This window comes from Semicossyphus pulcher, unplaced genomic scaffold, assembly GCF_022749685.1.
Source record: "Semicossyphus pulcher isolate SPU_LCO1_2020_fin unplaced genomic scaffold, fSemPul1.0.p SCAF_9, whole genome shotgun sequence".
Lineage (NCBI taxonomy): Eukaryota > Metazoa > Chordata > Actinopteri > Labriformes > Labridae > Semicossyphus > Semicossyphus pulcher.
Window position 1 is genome coordinate 30,971,119 of NW_027211770.1, and position 18,474 is coordinate 30,989,592.

The 18,474-nt window shown below is 47.3% G+C and overlaps 1 long non-coding RNA gene across 1 annotated transcript; it reads left to right on the forward strand.

Annotated features, from left to right (window-relative positions):
• The first annotated feature begins 511 nt into the window (after positions 1-511).
• Positions 512-10,368, forward strand: LOC138584325 (uncharacterized). The gene is made up of 3 exons (XR_011305441.1): positions 512-645; positions 5,366-5,636; positions 8,764-10,368. It is a non-coding gene; the product is annotated as an uncharacterized lncRNA (long non-coding RNA).
• Positions 10,369-18,474: the final 8,106 nt, after the last annotated feature.

Sequence of the window (18,474 nt, forward strand, 5' to 3'; positions counted from 1 at the left end):
TGATTGTTTGACTTTGGGGAGTTTTGATATAAAGGCCAATCAAAGCGTTCTGTTAACAAAGGGAGGCTTCTGATTGGCCGAGCGGTTTGAGGCGGGGATGAGGGGCCACTTGGTGACGTCACAAAACGAAGGGTCAGGACATTTAAGAGCTGCTTTAGGTTGAGTGAGGAAAAAGGCCCCAAGCCAGAAGAGTAACGTCTTTGTTGGAGGTGGTGTTAACTGCTGTTTTAATCCAGACTTCAGTCATCACTCTCGCTCACTGAAATGAATTTTAACTCCTTCATAGGTTCGTGTGTAATCTTTCATGTAAAATCAAAGAGATGGAGGCGGGTTTTTTTTCAATAACTTTTTTATGTGTTTGTAGGTCGGGACTTGGCCCATGTCACTTGGCCTGCGGCGTGAGAGGATGGGTAGCCTTAGGGGTTGGTTGTTATCTTTGGTTATCTAGCTGTATGAGTGATGTACATTCTTCATAAAGCTAGATAACCGAAAGTAACAAGAATCCCATTACACTCCTGAAAAGGCATCAAGACCCCAATTGCACCACCCTCCAAAAAAAAACACAAACTCCGCCACAAGAACCGGAACACGAGAGACGAAAACGGACGGAGTTTAGAAGGAGTTTGGAGCCGAATGCAGAAAAAGGTCGGTATCATGATTATCTGTGTGTGAATGCGTGTAGGTTAGACAATCCCATTACACAGGGCTTTTAGATCACTCAAACACTGCTGTCAGGCTATACTTGCAGTTTTGATCAACACACTGTTGGTCGGCATGAAATAAATGGGACATGGCCATATATTCCCCGCAGCTCCCTGCAGCCAGTGGCAGTACGGATGGTGCAACAGGATCACTTTTAATCTAGTAAGCCCCATGATCCTTGTGTGTGGGGCTGCATGCCGGGGCTTAGCCGGAGTATCACATGGCCGGGAGTGACGGGCTCGCTGAAAAAGGCCCACTGGTGAACTTTGACAAGTCGTTTAACATGTCGGTATTGACGAATCAGTTTGCTAGCCTGGTTTGGTCAAAGCTCTGCTCACTTGGCTGCATGGATTTTATGCAGCTTCTTGCATCGTTGGCATTAAGAGAACATGCAATATGAGAAGAATGTGGGCCCTTTATATCATCGGAGCTGCATACGGTGCTATGAATTATACATATGTTCTTACTTGGACGGGATTGTGTGAGTTAAGAATGCTCCCTCCGAGTTAATCCGGGCTCCCAACTCCCCGCCGGCACCTAAGCGAAGAGACAAGAATTTGTTTGAGGCCAATTTTGTTAAGTTAGCCGTTGTTGATTTTTTTTCCCCCTTCTTCCCACCTACTCCTTTCTCCCCTCCGCATGAAAAGATGTTTGATTTGGGGTCCTGGCTGTTGTTTGATTTGACGTGACAGTTGGCTTGGTTGTGAATGGGCCGTGGCAAAGCCTCCATTGCAGGAGGTGCTACCATGTGGAAAGGCCTGATAGGATCTCGCTGAATGCTGCTGTGTGTGAGCGTAAGGCAAGGCGAGGGGGGAGTGGTCCAGGGGCAATCAAGCAGAAAGTGCCCCCAGTGACGAGATCCATGAGCAAGAAAAGAAGAACAATCTGAGCCTTAAGGTTCTTTGCTCCGGGCTCATGGTGAGGAGTAATTGGTCAATCAGATCTTCAACCTCGAGGCCTCTGATGGCTGATTGAAGGTGTGATTTCTTTTCTGCCCATCAAAGCTAGAGGGTCACTCCTGCTGGGAGAGGCCACTAAGGACTGTTCCCGAGGTCTCGAGGCTTTGGAGCTACAAGGCTGGCGGTGAACTCCAATTGCAGTACATATTCTCCATGCCGGTTTGCTGTCCCAAATATTACCCTCCATTTTGGGACAAATTCTAGGGCCAAAGTGAGATTCCTAAAAGCTTGCGACTCACAATGTCAACCTCCTCAAGCCCTGCGGTTGTGCCTGCCTGCTGCATTGCAGGTGCTGAGTGTGACATTTGAGCTCCGGGCTCAGCTAGAAAGAAAGAGGAACGAGGGCCTTGACAGGAAGTGACAGCCAGAGATGTCACCTTCTTGGACGGCAAAGTAGCACCTGCTTCCCTCTCTATTGTGCTGCTTACGCGAGCACGACATGGCTTGAATCTGTTACTTTCAATGATAGATGAATGTTACACGCGCAGGTACAAACTTTTATCGTGCAGGTTTTAAGCTCTGTGAAGAAACCTCGTCTGCTTCTGCTTCCTTTTTGTGTCAGTTACAGTGTTGGGGCTAAATGGGAACTGAAGTCTTGGACAGATTGTGTTTATACCCTAAGCAGTGCCCTGGGAGACGCATGTCATGGTGCAAATGCTTTGTGCTGGCTCTGTGTGTGGCACTGTTATATCGCTAACACTTCACACAGGGGACCACAGAGTAGAGACCGTCCTGGCTCCTGCCTGCCTGAAAGTGGCACAGAGATGGGAGAGCTCCCTAAAAATCACCTCGGGGCCTTTGCTCTCCGTCTCTCTCTCTCTTTCCGTGTCCCATGGCAGTGTCTGAAATAGAAAGAGAGCGCAAGAGAAAGGATGGAGACGGGAGGAAGGAGGGGGAGGAGGGTGGTGGGTTTGTCTTAGCTTTCATGCACTAGGCAAGCAGATTTAGACTCCAAGTGTCAAATAGAAAAACAGCCATTGTGGTCGGGTCCTACTTGCCCCCCCACCAGTAGACTTTACAGTCAATAGAGCTAGTCCACTTGTCAGTGAGGGACAATGCGCCCCTTTGCCTCCCTTTCACCCCTGCCGGGTCCGAGCAGCCAGACAGTTTTCTGAATAAGACCCAGTGATTCTTGCCCCCTTTTCTCTGCCTCTCTTTCTCTGGACGGAACACACCAACAGAGTTTGGAAAATGGCTTCGCTGTTGGGCTGGAGCAGGAGGCCAGACCCTGTTATTTTCAACAACGTCGGCATTCCCTCTTCCCCCATACGCTCACAGGGAAATGAATGTATCTTGCAGAAGTCAGTGGGCCTCCCCAGACAAAGGAGATTAAGTTTGGCAACTTAGCAGTAACAGGTGTACTGTGCTCAGACCACACGGGGGGCGACTGCTGCTGTCTGACCCGTTGCTCTGTTTGCCTCCCTGTTGGTTTTGAGTTGTCGGAGATAAAGATGAAATTTGCTTTGTGTTCTCAGACGACAAGAATCCTTCAGACCTTGTCAACTTAGGAGTTGTAGTCGAGAGCGTGTTTGGCCTAGCTGTCTAGAACTGCCCTCTTATCATTTGGAGCGCGTTTGAAAATGTAGCTCAGTATTTGCAACATTTCTCCACTGATTTGCCAAGTTCTCTCCAAAGGGAATCTGTGGATATCTTTAGATCTCGAGCTGTGCTCACCCAAGGGAGCGAGTTAAGGGTAAACAATGCGGGCACGCAGAGGAAGAAAGAAATATCAGAGGGAGTGCGGCACAGCGCTGAGGCATGAATACATTTTCACATTTAGAACTGAGACAGTGATGTTTTAAGAGGGGAAGTATCTTTCAAAGAGAATGAGTGAAGCCTTTTCTATCCGCACCCTCAGTATTTTCAACCACAATAAATCGAGCCATTCAGCAGCCGAATAAACAGAGACACTTTCAGAGCCAGAGCAAAACAGTGCATGCATTTGTTTGTTTCAGTCGTTAATAAAGCTTTTAGCGAGAGCCTCGGCCCTCAGAAAAAGCCCATTCTGCTGAAATGACTTGGCAAAGCATCCGATGGAGGGTCTGTTCAGACTGAAGCTGCTCCCGCTGCCATTGTCTAGCTCTCTCTCACACACCTACGAGTCCGGAGTGAGCACACAATTTCATTGTTGTGTGAGCTGTTAATATCAGAGGCTTCACAATAGAGCCCATTCGACATATTTGCATAAGGCACTTTTCCAACAAGGACCCGGAGAGGGCTTGAAAGCTGGCCCACTCCAGTGCCAATGGCAAAAAAATGTCAAGTGCCAATTAGGAGAGGTTTGCCACCATTCAGCAGTACCCCACCCCTGTCGTCCTTTCCCTCCCTGCTTACCCACCCCAACTCTCTCACACTCCAAGTCACCCCTGTTTTTACCACCTTATTCCAATTTCACTCGTAGCTTTCCCCTACTGACACCCAGAGACAAAAGCTGGCTCCCTCCTCGGCTGGCTAATGGAGGATCCTTTCTCCCGGGCTCAGAGTATTATCAGAATCAGGCAGCGTGCTCTGTTCGCCGATTAGTCAGCTTTCTTTGTTGATTTCTTTGAATAGAAGGGTTCACGAACTATGCGGCTTAACCTGCGAGATATAGACTCCACCTGCTAGAGAATATTGAACTTAGCAAGCTGGCTACATTGTGCTACTTTGGTTTTAGACTTGCAGGTTTGCACGGGCAGGTGTTTGTAATTGTGGGGAGGATTTTGGAAACGACAGACGCTGATTTTCACTTAATATAACCCCTTTCATCTGACATCCACTGTGGTTGAGCTGTGCTTTTGCTAATAACATTTAGCCTCCTAATGAGTCGCTTTAAGCTAGTCCTGCTTATTATTTTTGCACTGATGCACGTACAAATACAGAGCGTCTTATTATGAGCAGAGAGAGACTGTTTGAACGGAGAGCACAGGCTTTGAGTCAGCTGTTAGGGCTGTAAGAAACGCACAATAACACTACAGTTGGATTTGCCAGAGCTACGTCAAATTCAAGCTAGCTTAACTTGTGTCAACAGTGCCTGACAGCTGCTGAAAATGCGGCATTATTTCCACTAATGCTTAACTGCAGCTGTCACATGCAAATGCGGTGGTGGCAGGAATGTGGAGCATCATCAGTGTCCTTGAATTTACGTGGCGCCGTGTTTACATTAGCAAAGCTGCTGCTACAAAAGGCAGAGACATCAAATAAATACAAAAAAAACAAGCTGGTTTTCTGCAAAATGACAAGGGCGCAGCGAGTAAGACGGGAAAAATTAAGTCGTAGACACAATAAAAGAAGGTAATCGTGTTTGTCCAATTGGGCTACCGTTGTTTTCCACTGAGCATTTACCTAACTTACCGCCTCCTGCCACTCAAAAGGATTTTTCTCTTGTCCCCTTTTTCTCTTTCATTCTTTCATTCAATCTCTGTGTCGAGTTTTTTTTTCTTTCCCACCCTTGATTCTCAGATGGTTGGATCTGATTTGCATGCATTTGCATAATGAAAGTCATTTGCATGCTCAGGGGCAGACTGTACCATGAGAACAGACATGAAAAGGTGTGTGTGTGTGTGTGTGTGTACGCGTTTGTGTATACACATGCATTCGTGTGTGCGCATGGCTCGCCTTCGTATGTTTCCGTGAACTACACATGTGCATTTTGATGGATAAACCACGTTGGAAAAATTTCCCTTTTGCCCTCTGATTTTTTTCTGCTTGTCTTTTCTGTGCAGGCTAACCACCAGCAGCTCACCACTGAAGGAAAGCTGGCAAAAGGAGACTGAAAAACAGAGAAGAAGGAGGAGGAGGGGTTGCTGTTGATTCTGCCCTCCCTCTCTCCTCGCCCTCCTCTGCATCGCCTCTTCCCTCCGCCTCCTCCTCCCTTCCTCCTCCGCTCCATCCTCAGCAGACTGCCCCTTTTTCCTGTACAGCAAGACGCAGCCCGCGCCACCATCTTAGAGCAACACTGGCATGAAATGGAAGTGGGAAGACCAGTCAGTGCAGGTAACACACCAAACCCACTGCGCCCGCCATGTTGCGTCTCTCCATCAGCGCCAACCCCGACCCTCCATCCTCTCCTCTTCCTCCTCCCCATTGCCCTCGCTTCGCTTCTTCCCCGCGCTGTAGCCTCCGTTTTAATCACCTCGGATATTTTTGTTAATTGCATCCTTCACACGGATGGGCGGAGGGGAGGGCGAGCTGATGTGGGCGGAGCGTGTGTTGTATGTGTGCTCACATTAAATCACTCTGCTCTCAATGCCTCTCTCAGGAGGCTTTCAGTGGGCATCTGTCCTCTGTAGCGCCATGTTTTCTTTCCCGTTTGGGAATTCTCGTGCCATCCTCACACGCGTGTGCCCTGACATGGCGGCGACGCCGGCTGCCATTTTGGAGATACGATGCAGGCCGTGCATTATGGATAATACAGATTCACATAGCAGAACACAGTTAACACCCCTCAGAGCGATGTTTTGTGTTTATAAATGATGTCTTTGCAGGAACGGATCGAAAACTGTCGGAATAATTGTGAAAATCTGCTCTTTTTTTCCTTAAACGAGGTCAAAAGAAATGTCGAGGTGGGCGCGTCTTTCGAGTAGAAAATGATGATATCCATGAACCGCTATAGTCACATTCTCATACAGGGAACACTGCAGAGTGTAACAAAACAGACACAAAGCAGCAGAGAGAGCGGCAGACTGATAATAGACAAGAGATGGTGAAGAAGAGAGAAAGTGGGGACCTTGATAGGCAGAGTCTCGGCGCTGGAAAGCCTCTCTTTGTGTGAGTGGCCGGTGTTGGAGGGCCGTCGGTGCTCAGACAAGTCGAGTATTGTTCTCCCTGAGCGAGCTCGTTACACAGCGCAGCATTATTCCAACCGAGGAGCTCCCAACTTTGAAAACCGCTTAAACCAAAACACCAATTAGCATCGGCTGGGCTTGATTAAGCAAGGCAGCAGGGTAAACAATGCGCGCCATTGTCCTCGCAACAGAGAGACCTCCTTTTGTTTGTGTGTGTTGTGTGGAGGTCAGAGACACGATGCTAATGCTAACTTACTGTATGGTGGCTAGTGGAGAGACTGTGTGTGCACCCTGCTGGGTCAAGGTGAGAGCAGAAAAGGAGACAAGGTTTCTTTCCCAACTGCAGATCAGTCGGTCCGAGTTTGAGGAAGGGTCTTTAATTTAATCGGAACCTTTGTCTTTACATTTCAACACTGATTTCCAATATTGACACACTAAAGCGTAAGTGATACCAGCTCTCAAATTAGGTCATGCCAAGCGTTCTGCATTTAAATGTTTGACGATGCAGCCTGTAAGAGCGGAGGCGTCGCTTGGCTTTCCTGAGAAGTGCTGCGGTAACTGTGTCAAACCCAAAGCGCACTAATCATGGCCAGGCCTCCATAAACAGGTGGTAGATTGAGCAAAAAGGGGGCCGGGGCCGTTCTCAATTTACTGTGTAAATTATGCAGAGCCCAAAACAATGCAAACAGTAGACAGTGGAGTGGCTGGCGTTGGCTAATGAGATGATGAGAAGCCTGGGAGGGCTGGGAGCTCGCCGTGGTGAGGGGGTGGGCACGGCCGGCAGCTTGTGTCTGGATCTGTGTGTGTGTGTGTGTGTGTGTGTGTGTGAGAGAGAGGTAGGAGCTTTGGGCAGGGGAGCAGACACTGTCCCGTCTGCACAAACCCCATCGTCAGCACCCCTCCTGCCCAGACTGAGAGCTGCAGAGGGAGGGGAGCAGGCAGGCAGCTGGGGCACCCTGCCCCCATCGCTCCGGCGAGAGCACCAGCTTTGGGAACCTCTGTGGCAGGGGTCCCCGCAACACTGGCACGTAGGGGCCCCCCAAAAGTCTGGCTGCAACCCCCCATCTCCACCTCCTCCCTCCCTCTCGTCTCCCCGACCACCCCTCCCACCCTAATGTGAGGCTGGGGGCCTGGGAAGGACTTCAAGTTCACGGCCAGACCTCCTATTGAGCTGACAGCCTGACTGTTTGCTCAATTCGGCTCCCCATTCAGAGCCGTGCTGGAGGGGGGGTGTTGAGAAAAGGCTGGATGACGGGGAGGGGGGGGACACCGTGGCACTGTGATAGCTATTCATTCAGCGAGGGGGAGACACGTAAAGAGCGGGGGAGAGAGTGAAGAGGGATGGGGGTGCATAAATAAAAAGTGAGGAATCCCGGCTCAAAGTTTGCTTTGAGCGGTGTGCGCCTCTCTCACACTCTTTTACTCTCTTAATTACCGGCGCCTTCCACTTTTCTCTCCCCTTTCTCTCTTACTACAACCCCCCCTCTCCTCTCCCTCCTCCTCCCTCCTCACCCCCATCACACACACACACACACACACACACACACACACACACACACACACACACACACAAAATCACAATCATTCTCATCATCCCCTCTATCCCCTGGTTTTATTAGGCCACATGCTGGGGCTGTAAATTTACCATTAACAAGCTTATTCACTGTAGTCCTCTCAACAAAACAAGACCATGATGCCAATAACTCAAAGCGACACCAATACCCCGAACTGCCTTTTTACACCACCACCCTCTGCTGTAATGTAGCCACTCCCTCCCTCCCTCCCTCTCTCTCTCTCTCCTCTTCCTCCTGCACACCGGAGCGTAATGCTAAATGCCAAATCTAACGTGATGCTCGCTAATAGCTCAGGCGATGCTAATTAGCACGACGGCTGTTGATTTCTGCCGCTAAAGCTGCGCGGCTGTGTTATCGGTTCACTCCGCACCCACTGACCCGCTGTAATATTTTAAGTTGCTTGTCTGAGCTGCTTGAAAATAAAAAGAAGGGGTTTGATTGCCTTCTGAAGTCCAACTCAGCCTAGCTTAGGGTGTGTCACATGCTTCCTCTTTGTATTAGCAGCTCGTCGCGTACCAGGCTCCCGTTAAGGCCTTTCAACTTCAGCCTCAATCCCTCCTCAGCTGCTGCACAGAGCGGCGCTTATACCTCCAGATTGAGGGCACGAGAGAATTGACCCCATAGGTTATTTGTCATGAGCAGATCTACTTTTGCAACACCTAAATTGTCCCTCACAGTCAACTCTCTCATGTAATTGTTTTGACATTCACATGATTGTGTTTGGAGGATTTGAAGCTGAATGTCATCTCTTTCTCTGTGCAGGTGTTTCTGCAGGGCGACGTGAAACAGACCAATAAGAGCGACAGCAGGACTCCTCCTGCAGCCAGGACGTATCGAGGACGATGGCGCTCGTGTCTGCACGACTCCTGCAGAGACTTTGGAACATCTAAGCACTGTTTGCATCTCTTCAGTGCTGCTGTGTGACGCATCATTCGACCCGACAGTCGAACCAGAGACGAGCAGACGTCGTGGATGTCAGTGACTTTGGGAAACGAGGCTCAGGACAAAAGATCAGCAGCTTGTGTTGTGGACGAACTGGTCTGGGAGGGTGTGTCGTTCAATGTTGTAATTAATATTCTTCTATAATCAATATTATTTAGACAGGAAGAGATATAAAATGTCTTCATCTAACATGTAGGTCGTATCTGATGAGTTTAGCCCACGTTTAGTTTGATTTCGGTTTAGTTGCTAGGACTCAAAGACACGTGAATGTGAGACCCACGGCAGCAGTGAATAATACTGCACTGCGATTGGACGGCTCCGTGTGTCGACTGACACAATGGCGAAGGAGTGAGCTGTCGTCTTTATACTCTATGCAACTGTTTTATCTTCTGTTTGTTAAATCCCAGCTGGGCGGAGTCCCTTTCATCCTCGTCCTGTGGATCTTTATTTTTGGGCTACGAGTTTAGAGACATTCCTTTAAACATCATCAAGAGTTTGAAATGACGCCTACATTCCCGTCGTTAATGTCGTGAGTGTGTGTGAGTGTGTGACAGGCGGCAGGATGCAGCTCGGCTTCACGTCTGCAGCCTTAACAGACCTTGAATTGCAGCCGCCGTCTGAGTAAACGTGGACTCGCACGTTTAATATTCCTGATGGCAGAAGTGTGTTTGATCAGCAGGAAGTGGCCGCACGGAGCTCACGGCTGCAGGACACGCCACACTATTAAATCTTTCCCAGCAGGCTTTGCAGCCCGGCTCATAGCGGTTACCTGCTCGTCTGTAATGATACATCTTTGGGTGAGACATGACAAATACATTGGCTTCAAACACTGCCTTAATTTCCTGTCCTTGACATTAACGCACACACACACACACTCACACACACACACACACACACACACACACACACACACACACACACACACACACTCAAATGCAATAAAGCGAGGACTATCGCAGCCTAATTCATTCTATATTAATTTTCGGGAAGTGGCAAATTTTTTTATTACGATTGATAATCTATGCAAATCTTTTAAATATGACTTTAAACAATCGACGTCTTTGCAGCTTTTTGCGAGCGATTCGAGGGAGACTATCTCGGCCTAATTTAGAAAATGTATTCTTTTGATAATCATGCACATCCCAGTGCTCGAGACAATTACTTATCTGCCTGGATAAGCTTGAAATTATGTTTTTAATCTTTAGCAGAGAAAAAAAAAGTCCGTCTTCTGATATCATGAATGTGGTCGAAATAATTAAAGCGGGTGCACTAAATCTCTTAATGCAGATCAAACGTATCTATCACTGTTTTATATGAGCAGCAATGTTTGTGTTATGCAATCTATAATCGCTGTACGAGTGTTCACCACATGTGCCTTTGTATGAACTGTTGGAATAGTAATAAAGGTTTACATTGAAAACAATGGACACGTGCTCGTTGTGCTTGTTTGTGTCTGCGCGTGTCGCAGGGTCTACATGAAAAGATCGTACAGCTTCATTCTGAACATCAGCGGTGATACGACTCAGCAGAACGTGAATGTAAATATGTGTGCATCAGGGGAGACAGGAAGCATCAACATCTAAATACACCCGGCGGCTGGCAGCTTTCCTTAAATGTTTTGCTTTCTGTGGCCGTCACGTCTTCAGAGAAATCAGCCGCAAATCAGTTCCAACAAAATGTTACAGCCAAATGAAAAGATTATCACAATTCCTCAGAGATCAAACTATTTTCCAAACACCATCAGGGATGTGGGTTTATTTTCTGCAGCGTTTGGCATCGAGCTGAAACCGAGGAAGGCAGTGGAGCTCTGAACTGTTTTAATGTGAAATTAATCAGAGCAGATTCTCTGTGAACACCCTGACCCTGTTGTTGTCGTATGAAAGAATAATAAGCTAATATGCATCCAAAAACAGGCCATTAACCTCGCGGTATTCCCAGTCTGAGTGAAACAAAGAGCTCGGTGTCGCTCTCGTCGTGGGGAATCTGTGCGGGCCTCCCTGTGCTGTGCAGAACACTTCCCCTGCCTGATTTGCTGTCTGACACCACATATGGCAAACGCGCCAACACCGACATATGGGCCCCTCACAATTCATTAGCATTGTCATGTAAAAGAGGGAAATCCCACTGTAAAACAAGTGGGATGTAACCCCTTACAGTACAGGTTGATCACGCAGCTCTTTTCATTTGTTCCTGCTTTTATGAAGTCTGGTGTAATTCAATGAGAGAGGTTTTTACGCAGCTTCCACGCAGCCCCCTGGGTGTCTGCATCCTTGGTGCGTAGCGGCGGAGGCTTTACAAGCCGCTCTCCTCTTGTTTACAGCCGCGCTGCGCGTCCAAATGGGCCGTAGTACACATAAACAGCAGCTCCATGCAAATATTACAGTGCCCTTATTAACCAGGGCAGCCTGCAATTACATTATGTCCCCGGCGTTAACATCCAGAGAGCGAGCGCCGGCCCTCCGTGACAACTCCCCTCGCCCTCAGTGTTTCTTGGCGGCGTTACGGCCCCTCATAATCTGATTCACTGTTTTTGTCATGCTGCCAAGAGGCAAGTTGCATTAGCCGAGCTCTATAGGCCTTAATGAACTGAGTGTCAGTGTTAAGCACACTGGAGCGAGCTGGAGTGACGGCGTACAAGCAGGCTGTCATTTGCAGCCATGTTGGATCAGAGTCTAAGTTATAGCTGCTCGCGCTCGGAGGTTTGTCAGCTCTGTGAGACTGAAACAAACCTCCATTACTCCTGTTAGTGTGAGCATCCTGACAGGACCGGCTGTCGCGTGTGTACCAAGCTGCTCTTATACATGAAGAAGGGTGTGGCTTCATTTTGACATAAAGCACAAAATGGCTGTTCGCTATATTCCCCACTCTGACACCGAGGGGATCAGATTCCAAGATGGCGCCGCAGTGACGCTAATGTCCGACCGAATCGTCGTTGAATCGTACGGCTGCACGTCCATCCTCAACGTTTGACGGACGTGTGCACAAGAGCCGGAGTCAGAGGGGGTCCAAAGTGGGAAATGGCGGGTTTTGGTCCACGTCCAAGGTGGAGCAGCTCGGGTGCTGCTCCTTTCACAAGTTCCTCAGATTGTCATTGGTATGCAGGAATGCTCCCTGGTCGGCCATTCTGTGTGTGATTTTGGAGGGAAACGTTTGCGGTCGCTATGACAGAGGATGTGTGTGTCTTTGGCCGCGCGCGTGGTCAGTGCCAAGAAAAAGTGGGCGTCCGTCCAGATCTGTCCACCTTTATTTGTGAGCCCCCCCCCCCAGCGGTGCACCGCGGCAACGTGTTCACAGAGCGGAGACAAAATGGCTTCAGAGGCTTTGAAGGTCCGACGTCCTGTGAGACGTTCCAGTTATAATAAATACAGACGATGCATGAAGACGTGTGTGTATGCGTGCGTGTGTGTGAAGAGGTTTTCCTCTTTCATTGCGCTGATCGATCGAGCCCCTCGCTCACAGAAAACGGGTGTTTTTAGATGATCCTGCTCGGACCGGACGATACGATGTTATACTTCAGGAGCAATCAGATATTTAGAGTTTTGTGATAATAAAAATAAACTAATTTAACATAAAATAAGAGTTCTTTATTTCTATGTGCTGAAGTTTTGTGTTTGCTGTGATCATGAGCAGCTGATCCACCTCCCAAGTTTTCAATCTTTTCCGCTCCGGGCCATCCAACACTCCGCGGGCCGAGGGGGGAACGTGGGTCTAACCCAAAGTTCATGTGTGATATTTTCAGGTTCTTCAGTTTCCAGTTCACTCAGCTCTCTAAGTTTGCTCGGCTCATCTCAGAGGGAAGTTCTTTACTGCACAGCTTTGATCTGCGAGCCGTGGCTGCAGCTTTACAGATTAGGATTTTACATACAAAAGGACCTTTTATGAGTTATGATGAAATGTTACAGATTAAACTTCACAACACTGGTGGAGCTGATTGACCTCCTTATACAATCATATAATGTATAACAGCATTAATACGTTGGTTGTGTTTAATAAGGACGTCCTTCTGACACACTCTCAGACATTCCTGCACAAACTGTCCCACTCTCTTATCACACTTTATTTTACATATTTTACATAAAATCCTTTTATTATATTTTTATTGTTTATTTTATATTATTGAAGTTACAGTTCGGAATAAAATGAAATGTAGAAGGTTAACAGCGCGTGTTTCTGTAAACCTACGTGACAATAAACTTCATTCTAACACTGATTTAAATTTATTATTATATATTTAAAGTAATAATTATGTTATTCTATACATTTTTTTACTTTATAAGTATAAAACACTAATATAGACTTTTGCAAACTTGGACTTCAGAGACGTTGAGGCGAGTGCAGGTTTATAGAACATGAGGCAGCGACGTGGAGAGGCGTGCATCAGCTAACAGACTGCCCCTCTTCATCGCTCCTGTGCAGCTATCGTGTTAGCTTGTTGTCAGGTAAGAGGGGCAGGTGTTAATAAGCTTTAAAGGTTTATTACTAAGAATTTTGATGGTTTATTTTCTATCTTTGTTTTTTGTTTTGTCTTTTGAAAACGAACCGTAATAAAAATTGAAAGTGAATTGAAAAAGCTCCAGACTCAGCTTCAGTTTGTCGCACAGGTAAGCCATCCAATCGTGAGGCTGGTGCGAGTCGTATACACTTGTTTTATCTACAGATGGCGAGATGGGAACTCCCACTAATATAACACAGGTGTTTCCTAAATGCATTTTGAAAGTTGTTGAATGCAAGACCAGGTAACCAGGTAATGTTTTATATAGTATTTGTCTTTTTATTCTTATAAGCTCTTGTATGAACTTTAAAGCCATCAGTGTAATTTCCCCTCAGAGATAATGAAGGACTTTATAATGTAGCTTTGCTCCTTGTCTCATGCGTCCTTCATCGCTGGTTCCTGCAGAGTTTAAACTCCTTTCTTCACCTTGTAGTTTGGCGGCTCATCTCTGCATTAAACATACTGATGCAACGTTGAATGAGCCGTGAGTAAATTACATGAAACAACAAGATTTTCACCAGATTTAACCAGAATATATAATATATAATACTAATAATATATATGTGCACGTTTTGATCAGAGCAGTGATCCTGCAAACTGACAGCACTGTGATGTAAAGTTTCATGTTTTCTTCACTTTCTTTATTCATCTTAAAGATGCTGGAAGCTGCAGCCTTCGCTCTGTGAGCCGCTGGCAGGACTCGAAGCTGCTTTAAATCTGCTGCAGGAGGAGTTGTGTCCGGAGGAGCGGAGCCCTTTAAATGTTTTTAAGAGTCGATCAGAGACGATGGATGAAGATGCATCAGGTTGTAGACGCTTTGATGAATGACTCTCAGCTATGTGACCCAGGATATGTTGACCTGTGTGTGTCGTTGTGTCTGTAATGTCGTCATGATGTCTCGGCCAGGACATTTCATCTCAGTGAGGCTTTCTCCTGGTTAGATACAGTTTAAATAAAATAAACATAAAGCTGAAACTACACTAGAAACATCTCAGACAGGTGTTCTGCTTACTGCAACTATTGCAAAATGTCTGACTTACAGAAACTGCAGTTACACTCTTTATTTAAGCTCGACACCCCGGCACGGCTCCGCTCATCTGATGGATTTAGAAAGGAAACAGCCTGCAGAGCGTGAGGACCTTCAGTCCTGCACTGTAGGTTAAATCACCTCAATGACACAGGTAGCATGTAGCTCCGACTATAAAGCTGAAAGTCGTTTTATATAACGAAGGAGAAATACTGCGAGAGGTGAGAGAAACTTTGCAGCTCCGGCCTGATGAGCTCCACGTCCGGATCACTGAGGATGCTTTTCTCGAAGGCGAGCGAGCTCTGTTGTGGAATGTCAAGTAGTTTGGCCGGGCCGGGTGACTGAAGCGGGAAGTGATTTGACTAATGTTTTCCCTTTCAGGGCGCTGCTCTGCACCTCGTCCCCCTCCGTCCTCCCCAACCGCCAAAACCTCCCCAGAAAACTTTACGGTGATGTCATTCATATGCAAAACAGGCGTGCTTTCAGCGGGTGAATGTGTGTGCGTGCGTCTGTGAGCCACCCTGTACACTTGTGTGTGTGTGTGTGTGTTGCTTGAGTGGCTGATTCCATTACTTGAAGGACCATTACACTTGCCTGTCAACAGCCAAAAGACCTGAGAAAAATTAGCAGATTAAATCACTCGGCTCCTCTCCTCCTCCTCCTCCTCCTCCTCTTCCTCCTCCTCTCCCCTGCTAGCATCCAGGATGTGTCGCAGCACCGAGGTGTTTTGACTAAATCAAAAAGTGTAATGCACGTTCTTTGAAAGTCGCATCAGCATTTGATCAGTGACAGGTCCTAATTTTGGCGACAAATCTCTCAAAAGTGACACAAAGTAAAAACAATGATAATGGTGCGAGACACAATGAGGGCAGAGCTCCTGGGAACGCGAGTAGCAGGGAGGCAACATCCTATAAACAGGGGCAAGTGCAGGGGCGGCTGCAGCGCGGGGGGGTTTACAGTCTTGTTACAGGGTTACAGAACATGTTTATGGATGGAGACGGGTGAAAGTTCAAATGTCGGAGAGGGTTCAGCAGATTAAAAGGGGTGTTTTCGTTTTGTTGTATGTTTTGGGGCCGGAATGACTCAAAGGTACAAAAGTTTTGGATGTGCTCCAGCAGATTGGCGGGCAGTAACAGCTGCGATATTAGACGTAAATAAGTTTTTGTCACTGACTCAGAGTGATTCTCTAAGTGTGTGACAACATTGCAGAAGACCTTTAGTTAGACAGTAACATGCTACACGTCTTCAAAAGCACAAGACTCCACTGACAAAAATCCTTTTACCTTTCTGAAACAGGAAGTTACGGCTCTGTCGCCTTCTTAATTGTTCCGTTTGTTTGTGGTATTGAGTGTTTTTGGTGTTTGAATCCAACAGTGTTTAATTCATTAAAACAAAAAAAATGTTTGAGGCAGCAGTCGACCTCGGATCCATCGGCTACAGTCTGACGACGATACAGCCTGTGGGCACATCGGTGAACATGTCGGGCATGTTGCCCGTGGTTAGCGATAAACGACGTCCTTCTCTGCGTGCTGCATTGTTTACAGGAAAGAACGTGTTTTCTTGTGGTTGACTTTAACAGCTCTTACCGAAATTTCAACATCCTGATGCAGATTAGTAACAAGTCAAAATGAAGCTTTGTCAGGTCTGTCCTCAGGAATGGCGGGCGGAGCCATCATGTCTTATGCATTCGAGGAAGTCGGGTTTCATGACACCGTATCAGGGAATTTATCTCAAGTTGAGTTTTTGATGTAGAGCAGATTGTTAGCTGTTAGCTGTTAGCATGCAGATGTCTGTTTATAGAGATTAATAAGAAGCTAAATCATCATCAGACGACGCTGATGGGAGCCGGGATGTCTTTATGGTGCATTATGGTCCGCCTGCTTTTGCTCTCCACACAGACTGTCTTTCCTGCACACTCCGCAGCCTGCTGAGACATGATTGGTCAGTATTACTTGGACTACAAGCGTACTACAAACGGTAACCAGAACACTTGCCATCCCGGAAATCCACCTCACTGCCTACAGAGTCTACATTTCTACCTGTAGAGATCAGGCAGCAGTAGATACGCAACTCTGTTCTGCAAGGAAAAAATGCTGTTTTTGTCAATGCAGTCTGGTGGCTTCGAGGAGAGCAGCTGTTACGGCTTTTCAAAAAGAGCATCTTATGCCAACAACATAAAAGTCCATGAATGTAGGGAGCCACTCTGTAATATTTTAAGACCCTAAGAACGTTAATACGAGTCTGTCGATGACAACAATCTACTGGATGAACTTTGAGCAGGAGAGTTTGCAGCGTTTTTCAACAGCCGTCCGGAGAATCAATCCACTGGAGCAATTCCAAAACTTTTCTATTTGTCATTTAGACCTCAGAATGTGTAAAAATAAGGGCAAGATTTATTTAGCCATATAAAACAGTTTCCATCATCATGTCACATGACAAACATAAATCCTGATCCTGCACGGGACGGCAGAGGTTGCACCTAGTTTTACTTATCATGTGATGACAGGAATCCAGCGGAGCTTCTCCCCTCAAAAACAAAAGAATAAATCCCACATCCCAGAATGTGGGAATGAACCCCCTCGGGTCAGATTAGCATTCTGGGAAAACAAAATTCCCCACTGGGGCGTTCGCTGCAGACCAGATGGGTGTACCCTAAAAAAATCAGCCACACAGGGGGAAGTGGCTGAAGGAGGAGAAGAAGAGGAGGAGGAGGTTTGCCCCCCTGTGAAAGATGGAGGAGAGTGTTGGAGGAAGAGGGGGAGGATGTGAGAGAGGGGGCGCGAAGAGTTAATGCCGACAGCTCAACAAAGGCTGCCACCGCCGCCGAGGGCAGAGAGGAGCACGGGAAAAGAGCGAAGGTCAAGGGGACCTCAGGGGGGTTCAAGTTCAAGGCGACTGTCAGTGTCTGCGTTTTAACAGCCGCGCCGCAGCCTCCCTGCACTTATACTTCCATTTGCAACAACAACTGCACCCCCACATCGCCGACATTAAATCTAAAGCGACACACAAACACACCATTGTCTCAGTGTCGCTGCTTCAGGGCCACATGGAGGCAAAAGGTAACAGCAACAAGCAGGGAGGAAGTCTGGGAGGCTCTCCTGGTAATGCCTGTGTGAGATGCTGAACTTGTGACGGCCTCCTCACGTCGGGGTTTTGTGTGCGCGCGGGGCCGTGGGTGGTATTGTTGGTGAAGAAGAGGAAATGTTCGGTGACTTGCATGAAATGCGTTTTATTCAGGGCTCTCAGACGCTTCAGAGACGGGTCTGTCTGGAGTTTGGTGGGTGAGAGGCGGATTTAGACATCAAGTCTAGACGACGCAGAGGAAGAGAAAAGAGAGACTTTTTTATTCAGAGACGTTTCTCTTGATAACATGCTCTTTGTTTCCTGCTACAGTCTGCTGTTAAATTCATACAACGGCTTCTTTCTCAAACAGAGGACGGGAGAATTAAGTTTCAGCAGTTTCACAGCACTGAGGCGCTTCTCTTGCAGAGTTTTGCACCCATCACCCATCTTAACCCCAGCTCAGGTCTCCACCTTGCACCTCTCTCATTTCACACCTCAACTAATCATCTTTGTCTGCATCCTCCCAGAGCCAGAGTCCTGGTGGCAGGCGCTCTGAAGCACCTGTATTCCTTCTAGCTGTAGTCAAACTGTCCTCCTGTCCTCTGGCAGGTTGCTGACGGTGTTGTGGTGGACTGTGGGCATCACTTGAAAAGTCGTTTGTTGTACGGCTGCTTTGCTCGCTTGTTGTCGAGCTTTTGACGACACCTGCAGATCAAACTTTTGACACTTTTCATCCATAACAGCTTTCACGTTTTTGTCATGTTGCTGATGTTTCAATATGAAGAAGCTGTCGTTAAATCACACCACCTTGAATCCATCCAGAATCTGAGCGCTGAAAAGACGAAGATTCTTCTGGATGTGCAGAACAATGACTTAATGAGAATTTTAGAGTCAATTACACTGATTATTTCTGCCTCCCTCTCAGGTCAGAGGCCACGTCAGGACGCCA